At 34.9% G+C, this 15613-nt stretch overlaps 1 protein-coding gene and 1 pseudogene across 11 annotated transcripts in view; one reads left to right on the top strand and one right to left on the bottom strand.

The window, feature by feature from the left end:
* Positions 1–1608: 1608 nt before the first annotated feature.
* RNF111 (ring finger protein 111) overlaps positions 1609–15613 on the top strand; it is a 73724-nt gene continuing 59719 nt past the window's right edge. For 5 of the 11 annotated variants that reach the window (XM_006920315.3, XM_015596015.2, XM_015596017.2 and 2 more), the window contains exon 1: positions 1713–2060. The gene's annotated coding sequence lies outside the window, so the exon portion shown is untranslated. Of the gene's footprint in view, positions 2061–15613 lie in introns of all 11 variants that reach the window. The other 6 variants (XM_006920317.3, XM_006920314.3, XM_006920312.3 and 3 more) reach the window with 5 other exon arrangements.
* On the bottom strand, positions 7746–7864 carry LOC112469878 (annotated as a pseudogene).

The following is a 15613-nucleotide window of genomic DNA, read 5'->3' as shown; positions in this document are numbered from 1 at the left end:
TTTCTAGTAGCCATTTTTAAGAAGTAAAAGGAACAGGTCAAATTAATTTTAATAGTATATTTTATTTAACCCTGGTGTTTCTCAACTGTACTATTAATATTCAGGGACAGGCAATTCTTTTCTGTGGTCAGCTATCCTGTGCATTGTAGGATGTTTAGCAGCATCCCTGGCCTCTTGTTAGTAGATGCCAGGAGCTACACACACCCCGCTCCAAATTGTGACAACCAAAATGTCTTCAGATGTTGCTAAATGTCCTGGGGGGGCGGGGGAGGGGAGAAGGGCAAAATCATCCCCACCTGAGAACCACTGATTTAACCCTATATATCCAAAATATTATTTTAATGTGTAATCAATGTTAAATTTTTTGAGATTTTTATAATTTTTATATTGTATCTTTGAAATTGGATGTATATTTTTTACTTATAGCATTTCTTAATTTGTACTTGCTACATTTCACGTGCTCAACAGCTACATGTGTCTAGTGCCTACTTTGAGGAGCAGAGGTCAAGAGCTTTAGAAAAAAGGTTAGGTCTAAAAATATAGGAAATATAGGTCTGTAAATACATGACTTTGAGAAATTATGAGTCTATAGCAGTTACAACCATGGCAGTAGATAAGATAGTCTTGGCAGAATTTTATATTTAGAGCAAGAAAAGAGGAGGATTGAGGGAAAATCCGAGTCCAATGCTCTTCCAGTTTCCTCATACAGCCTTCTACCCTTTCTTCTTATTTTTAAATATCTTCTTTACTGAACAAAATGGAGAACATGAGCGATGACAGAGGGAGGGAATTAATATCTATCAAACACTCAATTGGTGAATAATGTTTGAAGCATTATGTAAGCTGTCGTATTTACTCTCACAAGATTTTTTTCAGGTAAACAATGTTATCTCAATTTATAGAGGAGGTAACTTTTTTTTTTTGGTTTTAGATATGCTTTTATTTTTTTTATCGAGGTATAATTGACTACTTTTTGGAAACAGATTTATAAAGGTCTAAGATGTCAAACAGCTAACTGGCATCACTGGGATTTGAAATGAAGTCTGTCTGATTCCAAAGCTTACATCCTCCTAATGCACATAACGAAGCATTTGCTACCTACTGCTTTTTATAAAATAATTAAGAAGGCACGTGTGATTCTACAGCCAATTTCCAGGATATCTATGACACTTTTGATTTTGGTATTTTAAAAATTATTTTATTATTTTTTGGTGACATTGGTTAATGAAATTCAGTAAGTTTCAGGTGTACTTGATCCGATTTTGGAAGCAAATTCATCTTAATGGTGAGGTGCCATGAGCTTTGTCATCAGGGAATATGATTTGGGTATCACTTCCTGCGAAAGACAACTAAACCATGATATTTTTGTTTAATTACACCGTAAGTATGGTCAATAATTCTGTAGTACAGTTACAAAAACACTAGCTAAGATATAGTCAGCATTCTGCTTAAACATTGAACGCGCAATCATCAAGGAAAACAAAATACTGCAACGAGTTTCACGACACCACTCGGTTTCGCGGACAGACTGATAAAGTGAATACAAGGGGGCAGGGCCGGGGTAGAAGGGGCGGGACAGAGAGAAAAAAGAATCTGAGCAGGCGCAGAAACAGATGTTAATAGAGGCGTGAAGGCTTCAGCGCTCTCACTTTCCGAACTGTCGTAAAGCCCCGGAGTGTCGTGCTCTCTTGGTAGAGGAGGGATTGGTAAGGCGGCGGCGGCGGCGGTAGCGGCAGAACAGCAGCAGTGGCGGCGACGGTGGCGAGGTGTTCGGTGCGAGCAGCATAGAAACGCCCGCAGCTTCGGGGAAGGAGTTCCTGTGGGACCAAATTAGGCATTCCGAACCCAAGCCGGGTGAGCTGGGCCGAACCAGGCGCTGCCGCTCGTACACTTGCGGTGGCAGTGACAGACGCTGCTCTTGACTATAGGGGCCTATTAGGCCGAGATCTGAGGCGCAGATCACTGGCTCTCGACACATCTTTTTCCACGCTTATATCCCCTGTCTTCCTTCCGGGGCCAGTGATTTTAGGACCCTGGGAAGAGGGTGGCTAATGATTAAGGTGAGGGGGCCAGGGGGGAGGGGATCGATTGGAAGCCGCGCGTGCGCGCAACGGGGGAGGGGCCGGCCTGGAGGGGAGAAAGAGGAAGGGCTGCGGCCGCGGAAGGCTGGGGTCGGCCACCGGCCGGTTATTGCTCGCTGCGTAGTGATTTAGGGTCTGGGTCTCCGCAGAAGATTTTATTGTGTTTGAGCAAAGCATTCATCTGCAGACACACCCACACCCCACACAGTAAGAGAGTGTGGGTGAGGGGATTTCTTTTTCGACTCTCCCTAGAGTCTTAGGATGGGGGCTGAGGGCCGAGGCGTGGGAGTGCGATTTGACAATGGGGTGATGAAGGTAGTAACCCGTACCCGGGATGTTGGAGGACGCTAAGTCAGCCCTGACGGTTGGGGAGTTGCCTTCTTATGTGATCAAGGAAACGTCGTCCGCGAAACAGCAGAAATACAGAGCTTGTTAGATTTTGTATAGAGTTGGCTTGGTCATTAAAAAAGAAGCTTGATATTTTTATTGTCCTTGGATAATTTATCAGTCAGTGGCAATGCTGTAGTGGAAATAGCTGTTCTATACTGCAGAAATAGAGGGTTTTCTCAATAGTTGTTAAGCAGGTTATAGTAGATCTTTACAGGTACTTGTTAACGCAAGTCTAAGTTTTAACGTTTAAAAAATACCAGGAAGTATAAGGTATTCGTTTAATTCGTTCATGTTTGTACTTGGAGTGACTCCATTGTATTGTATGCTTTTCTGTTTCTTTATGTACAGTATGAATTTAGGACTCTGGAGTCGTAAGACGCCAGCTGACATAGACCTTATTTTATAGTTCTTAAAGCTTTTGAACCTGACTTAATCCAAACTTCATTTCATGTGGTATTTTAGGTTTAATTTTCTAATTTTGGGGACCTGTTCAACTAAAATGAACAGACTAGGGAAAAGATAAGCTGAAGTTCCATTTCCTTTGCCATTTTTGTTTGTGTCGTTGTTTTCAAATGTTAGAATGTGATTTCAGTATTACATAGAAGTTCTGTAACACTGGTTTTAGCTTTATTAGGGTGAACTACATTTTGATAGTTTGTTACTATGTGTTTAGTAAAAACATTCATGTCAATATAAGTAAGCCATGTTGTTTTTTATACTAAACAGTAATCTTTGGTTGTGTTTGTGAGACAAAACAGATAGGATGAGAAAGAAGCCCTTTTACTCTGAAAAGACTCTTAAATTGTTCTTAAAAGCCTTGAATTATTTTACTTTAGTCGAGCTCTTGTCATTTAACCTTGAGCAAATGAAATCTCTCTCTTGCTTGTCTGTTTGCTGCCTAAGATTCAGAATAGTATTCTAAGAACTACTGAGGGAGTTTATGAATTGGTCTGAACAAATTATATGAAAAAGTAAGAAGAGTAGAGTCTCTCTTTGTTCATCAGGGATGCTATATATTGTTTGAGGGGATTCTCTGTTACTTTTCCCTTTTGTTTGGTGTCTGTTGGTCATTTGTGTGTTCTCACTGGAGTTGGTTTTTGAAGAAAGATATAATCAAAATTTCATTTTGGTGAAAAATACATCATAATGGAGGTTACATCTTGACAAATTTCATTTCAGTACTTTATTTCTACAGGTAATTGAAAAATAGCTACACCGATGTTTAAAATAAGAACAAGAATAGACATTTACATGTCTAAAGCAAAGGAATAGTCAGCAGATAATCCTAAATAGTTAATTTCACTTTAAAATGTAAAATGTAGAATAAAAAACTCGTTGAATCAAACCAAGTAGATTTTTTTAGATATTTCTTTTAGTATTTTGTCAAAGAAGTGTCTCTACAACCATACTTTACTTAGAGCATAATTGTATGTGCCCCTGTTTTGACTTTAATAGGGAAAATAAAGTGGCAGTACTAAAAATAAAAATGATAGTGTTAAAGTATGTTGTGACTTGACATTAACATTTTATGGGTGATATTATCTTATGAACAAGTATTGGGCTAGAGTCAGGAGATCTGGATTTTAGACTTAGCTTTGCTTGCTATTTATTAAATCTATGAATTTACTATTAACCATTCTAGGCTTCAGATTTCATCTTTTAAATGAGAAATGTGGGATAGATAACTCTAGTTTTCTCTACATCCCAAATTTAATTGATGAGATGTTTTGGTACCTATTGTTGCATTCATCATGATCCAATCTCCAGAAAGAAATTCTGTACTGAGTACAAATTCTTTCATGATATATACTGTATATTAGAAAAAGAAAACTGTGGCGAAGCCATGTTTGTTGTTCCAGGTAATGCTTCTTTTCCATTGTAGATATTACTCATGATTTAATTGCTCTCATATGATACTAAAAAACAAAACTTTTGTTTTACACCTGATGATGCTCTTGAAATCATCCTGAATAACTTTTCTTTCAGAAACTTGTGATCACTGTTCAGTAAAAGTCCAGAATTACATTTGAATGCCATATACCTCTATTCTTACTTTCCTGCAGCTCACAGATTCTTGATAACAGCTGACCCAGGTTTCTACAGGTACTCAGTTTAAACCATTACATGAGGAGTGAGCTACAAATGTTTAAAAACAAATACTACTGAGTTATATTTTATATAAAGGTACTGCATTATTAGTCACTTGGTAATTATTTATTGAATGTCTCATGTTAGAATTGTTCTTGGTCTTCAGTGAAGAAGACACTTTGCCCTTGTGGAGTGGACAGTCTACCAGGGGAAACAATAGTTTCAAAATAGTTTTAGATAGTGTTAAGTGCCATGAAGAAAATGGGACCAGGTAAAGGAGAATGAATGGAAGTGGAGTTCTGCTATGGATTGAGTGGTTAGAGAGGGCTTCTTTTTAGAGGGAATATTTGATTTGTGATCAGTGACTGGAAAGAATCAGCCAGCCATAGTGACAATCTGAGGGAAGAATGCTGCAGACAAAGAGAACAGCAAATGCATTAAGTGGGTTTGATTCCAGAGAATCTACAAGTGAAATTGTTTTGTCTGTTAGTTTTTCATAATTGCTGATAGACAATGAAAAAAGAAAGGTTAAAAATATGTTATGTGTAGCAACCAAATGTAATGTGTTGACCTTGTTTAAATTCTGACTCAAACCAATTGTAAAAAGGCATTTTTGAAACATTTGGGCGGGGGGGAATTTAGATGTAGATAGATATTGGTTGATATCAAGAAATTACTGTTAATTTTGTTGGGGATGACAATGACATGTTTATGTATGAAAACCCATTTTTTAAGAGAGGGAGACTGAAGAATGAAGAAGAGAAATAAGATGTCTGGTATTTGTTTAAAAATACTTCAGAGTAGTGTGTCATCTTGATAATTGTTGGGTTGAGGTGATAGGTATGTGAGTATTAATAATACTATGCTTTTGTGAGATTTGAAAATGTTCGTATTTAGAAATGTATTTAAAATAATTTATACTAGCATTTGTTCAACGAATATGAGTGTCATATTTCAGACACTGTGTCAGTGCTTGAGTTATAACAAAGAGCGGGCCCCTTCGGCTTGCCTATGAGAAGCTTACAGTTTATTGGAGGAAGAGCTGCTCAGAGTGTACTGTTAACATTAAAGTATAGATTTTTGTGTTTTCCTGAGGGTATACAGGGTCTACATCTTACTGTTTATGTGGTCACTTGAAAAACATTTTTCTTTTTCTAGAAGATTAAAAATTTAAGAAATTTTATATGGAGCAAGCTATGTGCCAGACCGAGTCACTGCTGTACTTATTTCACTTATTGGATGTACTATAGGGCATCAGAATAAATCATTTGTTTTTACCATCTTTTTACACCCCAATTTGCCTTTACTTAAATTTTTTTATTTCAAAATAATTTCAGACATACAGAAAAATATAAAATAGTACTGAGAACTCTTAAATATCCTATTCTCAGACTTACCAATTTTTAACATTTTGTCACCTTTGCTTTCTCATTCTCTTTTCTGAATCACTTCAGAGTAAATTGCATATATTATGCCCATTCGTCTCTAAATATTCTCCATGTCTTCTCTTGCGTTATTATAGAACAGTTATTAAATGCAAGAAATCTAATATTGATAATACTGTACCTTTATCTAATCTATAGCCCCTATTCCAGTTTTGTCAGTTTGTCCCAATAATAGCTTTTGTTTTTTAATAGCATTATCCCCATAGGAGCCAGTCCAGGATTGCAAATTGTATTTAGTTTTCATATCTTAGTTTTCTTTAAACTGAAAATAGTGCCTTAGCCTTCGTCTTTTATTACATTAACGTTTTCGAAGAATATAGGCTATATGTTTTATAGAATATTCCTCAATTTGTATTTGTATATGATATTTCCTCATAATTAGGTTCAGGTTATACATCTGTAGCCAGGGATTTTGTATCTCTCTCAGGATATGATATGGAAACACATGTCATGGGTCTGCCCCTCATTGGTGATGTTAATTTTTAGCTACGTGGTCATAGTGTTGTCTGGTTTCTTTACAGTATCTAGTTATTATTTTTCCCCTTGCACCTAATAAGCAGTCTGCAGGGATAACTTTAAGATGGTGCACATATCCTGCTTCCAATTAGATCTTCTGTATCCTCACCAAATTTCTCTCCTGGATTTAGCATCCATTTGATGACTCTTGCCTGTACTGATCTTTACTTTGATAGTTGCAAAATGGCTATTTTCTAACTCTTCTTCTCTTCTACCTTATCAGTAGACATTCAGTTGTAGGAAGAAGCATCCTTCTGTCATCTGTTATCGGTGTGGACTTATGTACTTCCCATTTTATTCAGTGGTTTATAATCCATTACTGCCTTTATTTTTGTGATTAAATTGTCTCAGATTTGTCCAATGGGAGCCTCTTCACCCTGGCTGCTGTGTCTTTTTGACATACTCTCTTAGTGTTTTGTTTGTTTGTTTGTTTAGTATTTCCTTTCTTTCTGGCACATTAGGATGTTCCAACCTCATCTTGATCCTTTCTGTCTTAGTCCTGGAACCAACCATTCTCCATGGAGCCCTGGTTCCTTTAAGTGGGGAATCCAAGTTGCTTTTGAGTTATCTATTTTTATATAGCAATAATCTCTTCTTTCCTGGATCAGGACATCCTCTGAGAAACTAAGTTTAAATTAGAATTTGATAGTGGGTTTATATTTCCATGAAGATTTTATTTATGAAATAATTATATAAGAGTTAGCAGTTTATTTACCATAAAGTAACTATTTTATTCTATTTTTCAAAGAAGTGATTCTGATTTGATCTTAGTTGTAATCAAATGAAATAGAAGAAAAAAATAAAAGGTTTTTTTTACTTTATTTTGTGAATGTGTGGAAGTGTGGGAGGGTTTAAATACTTGTTAAAATGACTTAAGGTTTACATACTTAACTGTTTCTAACTAAGTCATCAAATATTCTAATCTGAAAGAAATTGTTGCTTTTTAACTCGCTTTTTAAATGAAAAATTTTTATTATAATATAGAATAATATTTCTATATGAGTGGAAACTCACAGGTAACATTATTCCACGCAGTTACTTTTACATCTTGATATATTTCACAGCCATTCTCTCACCTGTGGAGGAGTATTCCCTTTATTTTTTAAACCTAATGTATAAGTTTTTCCAAGCATCTTTGAATGGTTATTTTATTTATTTGTTTGTTTGTTTATTTATTTTAGTCAAGGACATTGCCAGTTTACAATCCCTTATTTTTTATTTTTTATGCCTACAGCACCTGGTCTTCCTAGGTGGTCTCCCATCCAAGTACTAACCAGGCCCGACCCTGCTTAGCTTCCGAGATCAGACAGGATCAGGCTTGTTCAGGGTAGCGTGGCCGTAGACTGAATGGTTATTTTTGAAGCAATTAATATCTGTGCATGGTTTAAAAAGTCAGTTCCAAAAGGCTTATACTGAAAAACGGCAGTACCTGTGCAACCTCCCCTAATCCCCTAGCTCTATTTCCTAGGTGGAAATACTTTCTTAAAATTTTCTTTTCTGGTATTTACCTTTGTATTTTTAAATAGTATGCTCATATGTCTACTTGGCTACTTTTGATATCAGTTTTTTCTTTTTTAAAAAATTATTTAATTTTTTAAGACAAAAGTAATACATGCAAAGGATACTGAATTCACAAGGTTCAAAGGGTGTACAGGGAAAATTAAGTCTCCTTGCTATTTCCCTGGTGATGTACCTCCTCTTACTATTTTATGTGTATCTGCAGAGCAGTAGTTTTCAATGTATCATCTGTGGATTCTTAAGAGGTGTCTCCAAATGTTTCAGAAGATGTGCTAGGTTGCAACTATTTCATAATAATACCAACTTCTTTGCTACTTAACTACGTTGACATTTGCACTGATGGTATAAGCACAGTATTGGGTAAAACTGCTGGCCCTGCAGGGCATAGCAAGACAGTGGCAAAAATCTGTACTAACAGCCATTGTATTCTTCATCTCCACACATTTGCAGGAAAAGAAAAGGTATCATTTAAGAATGTCCTTTACAAAGCAGTAAAACGTTAATTTTAATAATCTTGACCCTTGAATACATTTCTTTTAATATTGCATGTGACGAAATGGGAAGAATGTTATAAGGCACTTCTACTGCATACCAAAGTATGATGCATGTCTTGAAGAAAAATATTTGTAATTGACTTGAAGCTGGACTAGCAAACTAGTTGCTTTTTTCATGGGTACAAATACCCAAGTTTAAAAAAATAAATTCATAAAAAATAAATGAAGTAAGCCTGTCACTTCAGGGAAAACAACTGAATTTATTTCTAAGATAAAATTCAGGCTTTCAAGGAAAAATGAGACTTTTGGAAAACATCTGCCATTATGAGCTCAGCAGCGTCTCAAGACCTTTCTGACGATATTGATGATGATATTAACAAATGTGATTTTTTTGTTTTTTGGGTTTTTTTTTTTGCCATTGTTTAATGAAATGTGTCAGTGTTTGGAAGATATGTATAACTTGGTGGGCCAACTGTTTTCAAATGAACCATGCACGATATTACAAAATCATGCTGTGGGTAAAAGATCTACTTAGGTGCAAGATAGAGTGATAGTTTTTTAATGAAATTGTGTAAAAGGTTTCATTGATATGGTCTCAGATTCCACAACACAGCTAACCTTTACAAAATTATACTTGTGAAATTTTAGCATAGTATCAAAGAATAATATTCACACTTATCTGAAAAGGTTATTAAATATATTCTGCCCATTTTCAACTACATATTTGAGTGGAGCTGGATTTTCTTACTAGATTGAATACAGAAGCAGATAAAAGAATCCAGTTTTCTCTTAGGCCAGACATTAAAAAGTAAAAATGTATAACAGTGCCACTCTTCTCAATTTTTTGGGAAAATATATTCATAAATATTACTTATATTAGCATGTAATGGGTTTACTACTGCTGTTTTTAAATAATAAATTTTAAGTCTTTGTTAACTTTATTTTCTAGTATTGTATCCAAAAGCTGTGACCCACGTAATCAAAGCTATTTGGGTTATTTTTAAGTGTATAAAGAGGTTCACAATTAGAGTTTGAGAACTGCATTATCTTTTGACTGCTTATGGAAAAGGAGTTCACACTTCTCCCTTCACCCTTTCTCCCAGTATAGTTGTATCACAATTTTAGATTACTTTAAATAGCAATGCGGCATGTATTTATTGAATGCCAACTATGTGTTCTAAGCTCTGGGGCACATAGTAGTGATGAAAACAAAGACTCAGCTCTAGTATGAAAACAAGTAGACTTTACAGAAAGTGATTTGGAACTAACTGAACTGGAAAAAGAAGATATGGGGTAGGATTAGCTTTTTAAATATAAGGTGGTCAGGAATGTCATCATGGTTAAGGAAACTAGACCTAAAAGAAGTGAGTGAGAGAGCCTTGTGGATATCCTGGGGGACAAGTATTTTGGGTAGATCGAATAGTAATAGCATGCTTGGCCTGCTGGAGGAATAGCCAAGAAGTTATTACTGGAGTGGAGTGGATGAGAATGGTAGTTTCTGAGGACAAAGGTAGCAAGGGCTATGTCTTTCAGTTTTAGGAAAGGTTCTTGTATTAGTTTTGATGTCTTAGTCATTTTTTTCTCTTTTTGGAGTTGCTGTCAGTCAGATGGTAGGATTTTGTTGCTATCTTTTACTTGCTACTAGCTCCCTTTTTTGGGGGAGGGGTAGATTAAAAAATTTTTCTTTTATTGTCAGTGGGAATCGTAAGGAAATTTGAGATAGATGTGTATAATTTACCATGTTTAAATACATGAACTTTTGCTTTTGATAAATATAACAGTTTTACCAGGATCAAGTTTTATTATTGATATGAAACTGGGCTCTCTTCCCAACTCTTCGTGGTCAAATTATATTTAAATATGTGAATAAATAAATTTTTCCTATATGCGGTGAATAGGTTCACTTTGTAAGCCTAAGTCTACTTTAACAACTATGTTCTTTAATATGAAGTAGTCTTATTAAGTGAAAATTTTGATATGATTTTTATTACAGAACATCTACAGAATGTGATTTATTTTCATGGATTTAGTTGTAATTTCTGCATTTCTTTAAAGAACTACATATAGTACTGAATAAAATTGGCCATTTTATTTTTATAACCATCTTCCTGCCTGCCATTCCTCTGATATGTGTTCATTCTTATTCTCCTGAGGAAATCTGTTAGGGATCAGCTCTTAAACTTCTGTTAGGTTTCTCCTGCAGAATCAATAGCTCTTCCTTCTGTTTCTCCATAGTATTTGGTCTTCTTATCTTGTAGCAGCTACTACATTTTATTAGAACTTAAGCATTCTCCCACTGTGGAGGCTAAATTTTGAAAATCTCCATGGTAAACAAGAAGTTGTAGTTGAGTAATGTAATAATCTTACATAAAAATAAGGCCATGGGAACTGAAGTTGTGAGTGAACATGTGAATGCCCCTATACTAGTTTTAAAAAAGAGAGAGCAATACTAGCAACTTTATAAGAATTAAGATTCAGACATTTGTTTCAGACCTTAGGCAAGTCACTAAACTTCTGTAATCTTCAGTTCCCTGCAGATAATAGTTTTTAGTGAGGATAAAATGAAATAAAAACATGGCACATAGTTCCTTACAGGCTGTACATGATCTGGCCCTTGACCACCTCTGATCCCAGAATATACCATCTCCCTTTCTGCCCATTCCAAAACCTCTTTCTGTACCTTTCACATTAGGCCTATTCCTGCCATATGATCTTTCCTTGCTGTTTCCTTTCCCAGGAATGCTCTTCCTCTAGAACTGTGTGACTTGGCCAATTGGTAGCTGGTTCCATCTCATGATTCAGGGCTTTAGCTTAACAAGGAGCCTGTTGATGGTCAGCCATTACCATTTGTTTTATTTCCTTAGTAGCACATATTTCTCTCTAAAATTTAATCTTTAGTTTGTCTACTTGTGCCTTGTTTGTCCTTATTTGCATGTAATTTCCACGAGAGCAAAGACTTTATCCTGTTCATGGCTGATCACAGGGCCTAGAACAGTGCCTAGCTTATAATAGGCTCTCAATAAATATTTATTGAATGAAAACAATGAGTAATAAGTGTTAGCTAGTGGATTATTAGTGATATTGTATTTTCTAAAATATTAATAAGCTACTACAAAATTAATATCTGTTATTTGAGTGACATTTTCATATTCTGGTCTGATCCTAGATGCTTGGGATGGAAAAAGTTTGGATAACTTAATTTGTATTTATCCTGTTTGACATAGCTGGGTTGATCTTTCTGAAACCCTCTTCTTAGACTCTTGGACTTACCCATTTTATTCCAGTGCGAATGCATATTTGTCCTCATAGATAACAGTTCTGGATAGCCGTTTTAAGGTTAGGACTTTTCAATTATCTTACTTTACCTAGAACAAGTTTCAGTTTAAAATATCTTTTCTTTTCTTTCCCATCATCTTTACTAACTCAGTTTCTGCTTTTTCTGATTATCTGGAATAACTCACAGTTGATGTGTACTGAGACCAAAATTCTGAATATTGCCCAAAACGTATATTAGTAAATGCGTGTTGACTGGACTTATATATATCACATTCGGGTTAGGATTACTATATTTATCTAGAATATGAAATTTTTGGGGTACATAGCATCTTAACTATCTTAGTTATCACCTTCAACAATGACTGGTAGGAAAAAAAAGGTTTGTTGAATAGCGTAGCTGATATTAGCATACAGGATAATAAATCCTTGGTTTCTGTGAACCACTATCCTAGAATTGTTTAATAGCTTGCTATTTTTGTTTCTTGTTGCAAAGATTTTCACTTTGCTGTCTTAATACATAGATAGATCCATGGAAGACCAAAATGTCATTTACTCAGAATAATCTTGGAAATCCCTAAAGTTGCCCATTAAATATAAAATATAGACATACCGTCTCTCAAAGTCCAATACACCCTGTGTTTCCTTTAGTATTGGAACAAATCATTTTTCATTGTTAAACACCAAATGAAGTGTAGTAGTAGTCTGCGTTTATGGACCATGTTATGGAGAAAATGAATAGCTCTAAACATTAGACTCTGATAGCACAGCAAGATGCTCATATGAGAGGCACATGAGAAGTAAGACCAACTAGAAAACAGCAAAATTTTATCATTTTGTGTTCTTTCTGGGTATATAATCATTGTGCAGAATAGCAAGCATAATCTACGTGGTTTAAATTATTACTTTCTTGTTTTCATATAGTTAAATTCACATTATGGGTGTGCTCTCCATCCAGAGGTGTTCTCTCCGATCCAATTTTCAGTATGCCTTTATCTTCAATCATTAAAACATCAGTAACACTTCCTGGTTTTTCTCTATGACTCTTATTCTCATTCTTTAGAACATACTCTTTAATGTTCTCCAGGTTGCATTTTTTGACCTAAATCACATAGGCAGAGCAAAAACAACTTTTATCTGAAACTTGTTGGACTTCATTCAAGGAGAAATTGTTTCCTTGGGCAGTTTTACATTCTCAAGGCAACAGCCATCTTTCCAAACTAGTTTTCTGTTTTATTTTATTTATTACCACATCCTTTGCGTTGGGTCTTTAACAACTCAAGGTTTTGGTCTGATCTTTAAGAGGTTCACTCAAATAAGTTAGATTAGAATTGAGGGCCTGTTTAAAAAATATTTTCAGAGGGGGAAGTTTGTGGACTTTTTTGCCAGGATGCTTTCTGAAAGCTAATTGATTCTTCATCTTTAAAAACAGTAATAGAAGTCTGCATGTGCATACATCTTTTTGCTTAAAATTTATAACAACCCTTTGAGCTACTAAATATTTTCATTTCGCAGATGAAGAAATTTAGGCACAGAATGGTTAGTAACTCGCTAAAAACTCACAGCAGTGATGGAGTTGAAGGGATTTAAGTCAGTAGATTTTGAGTCACCTCAGAAAGGAGTTCCAAAATTCAGGGCTTAACCAGTATTTCCGTATTACCTTTAAGGAAAACAGTAAGATGTATTTTTATCTCCAGTGGGCATGGCTTTTGTCAAAAGAGAAGGAAAGATGGTGATGTTTTATTTGGATGGTGCGATTAGGGGGAACATAATTTCCCTGTGCTTTTTCTGTATATTCCAGATTTTCTACAGCGAACATATTTTAAAAATCAGTTTGAGGTTTAATTTATATACAATATAAGCCACACATTTTACTTTACAGTGAGTTTTGGCAAATACATATATTCATGTAACCAACACCCCAGTCAGGATATAAAACATTCCATCACCCTAGAAAGTTCTTTCTTGCTCCTTTGCCACCAGTTATTGCAAGAAACCACTGATCTGATTTTTAACATTATAGATTAGTTTCGTTTGTTCTAGAACTTCATGTAAATAGAATTATATAGTATTACTCTTTTGTGTTTAGTTTCTTCAGATGTTTTCTCTTTAGCATTTCATTTTCATAGTTATTAAAGTTTAGTTGGCATACAATATTATATTAATTTCAGGTGTACTAGTGATTTGACATTTATCTATCTTATGGTATGATCACTTTAGCATTTTCTTATGAAAAAATCTAAAACATAAAAGTTTAAAAAAATCATACTGTGAACATCCATCTCCCTATCACCCAGATTCTGCCATTAACAATTTGCTATTTTTGCTTTATCACATATTTCTCCATTTGTTCCTTTAACCATCCATTAGTCAAGCATATTGGAGTTCTAGAGTTGAATAGTTGCTTACAGTTCTTTGTTTTTAAGGTAAAATTTGCATATAATAACATGCACAAATTTTAAATCTACCATTTGTTAAGTTTTGCCAAATGTGTTCAAATCCTTATGAATAGATCAGTATATAGATCATGACTGTTGCCTCAGAAAGTTTCCTTATGCACCTCCCATTCTCCTTTCCTCTTTCCTCTTTCCATTGTAGAGCACAACCATTGTTTCGTTTTGTTTTTGTTTTTTTGTACTTCAAATTAGGTTTGCCTTTCCTAGAACTTCATATAAATGGAATCATATAGATACTTTGTATCTGATTTCTTTCCTCGCAGGATGTTTTTGAGATTCATCCATAATGTTACAGTACTTGTATCAGTACTTCTTTCTTGTTGTCAGTTGCTGTTTGGTATCCATTATATCTATGTATCATAATTTGTCCATTCACTTGTTGATTGGTTTCCCCCCACAGTTTTGGTTATTATGAGTAAAGCTATGAATATTCATATACAGATCTTTTTGTATACCTAGGAATGGTTTTAAATTCCTAGCATGTAATTACTGGATCATAGGTTAGAAGTATGTACAATTTCATTAGAAGTTGCCAAGAGTTGTTTGTGGAATTCCAGTTGTGCCACATCCTTGTTAACATCTGGTGGTTTTGGTTTTTTTAGTTTTAGCTTTTTACTGAGTGTGCAGTTGTATCTCACTGTGGTTTTAATTGCATTTCTCTGATAACTAAAGATGTCCAGCATTTTGACATGTACTTATTCACCATTGGTATATATGTTGTAAGAAATGTTAAAAACCATTTGCCTATATTTTGGGGGGTGTTGTCTTTTTAAAATTTCAGTTACAGTTGACATTCAATATTATATTAGTTTCAGATGTATAGCATGTTGGTTAGATATTTATGTAACTTAAGAAATGATCTCCCTGATAAATCTAGTAGTACCCATCTGGCCCCACACATAGTTATCACATCATTATTGACTATATTCCCTATGCTGTACTTTACATCCTTTTTTGGGAGTCTTATTAAGACGTAAGAGTTTTACATATATTCTGGATTCAAGTTATGTGCGGTGCTTATATATACATATAAATTAAATACATGTACTTGTAATTTTCTTTGTCTTTAGTTCACTGGCTTATCTTTTCCTCTTAGTTGTATCTCTGAAGAGCAGAAGGTTTTCATTTTGATAAAGTTCAGTTTATCGGTTTTTAAAAAATGGTTAGTGCTTTTTGTGACCTATAAGATCTTTGTCTATGGTATGATCACGTAAGTTTTCTGCTATGTTTCTTTTAGAAGTTTAATAGTTTTAGCTTTTAGGTTTAAGTCTGTGATCCTTTTCGAGTTAATTTTTCTGTCTGGTGTGAGGTAGAGATTTTTTCCACATGGCTCACCAGTTGTTCAGCCACCA

The sequence above is a fragment of the Pteropus alecto genome, unplaced genomic scaffold, assembly GCF_000325575.1.
Source record: "Pteropus alecto unplaced genomic scaffold, ASM32557v1 scaffold86, whole genome shotgun sequence".
Taxonomy (NCBI): domain Eukaryota; kingdom Metazoa; phylum Chordata; class Mammalia; order Chiroptera; family Pteropodidae; genus Pteropus; species Pteropus alecto.
Note: the sequence above shows the minus strand (reverse complement) of the source record. Positions and strands in the feature narration are given on the sequence as shown.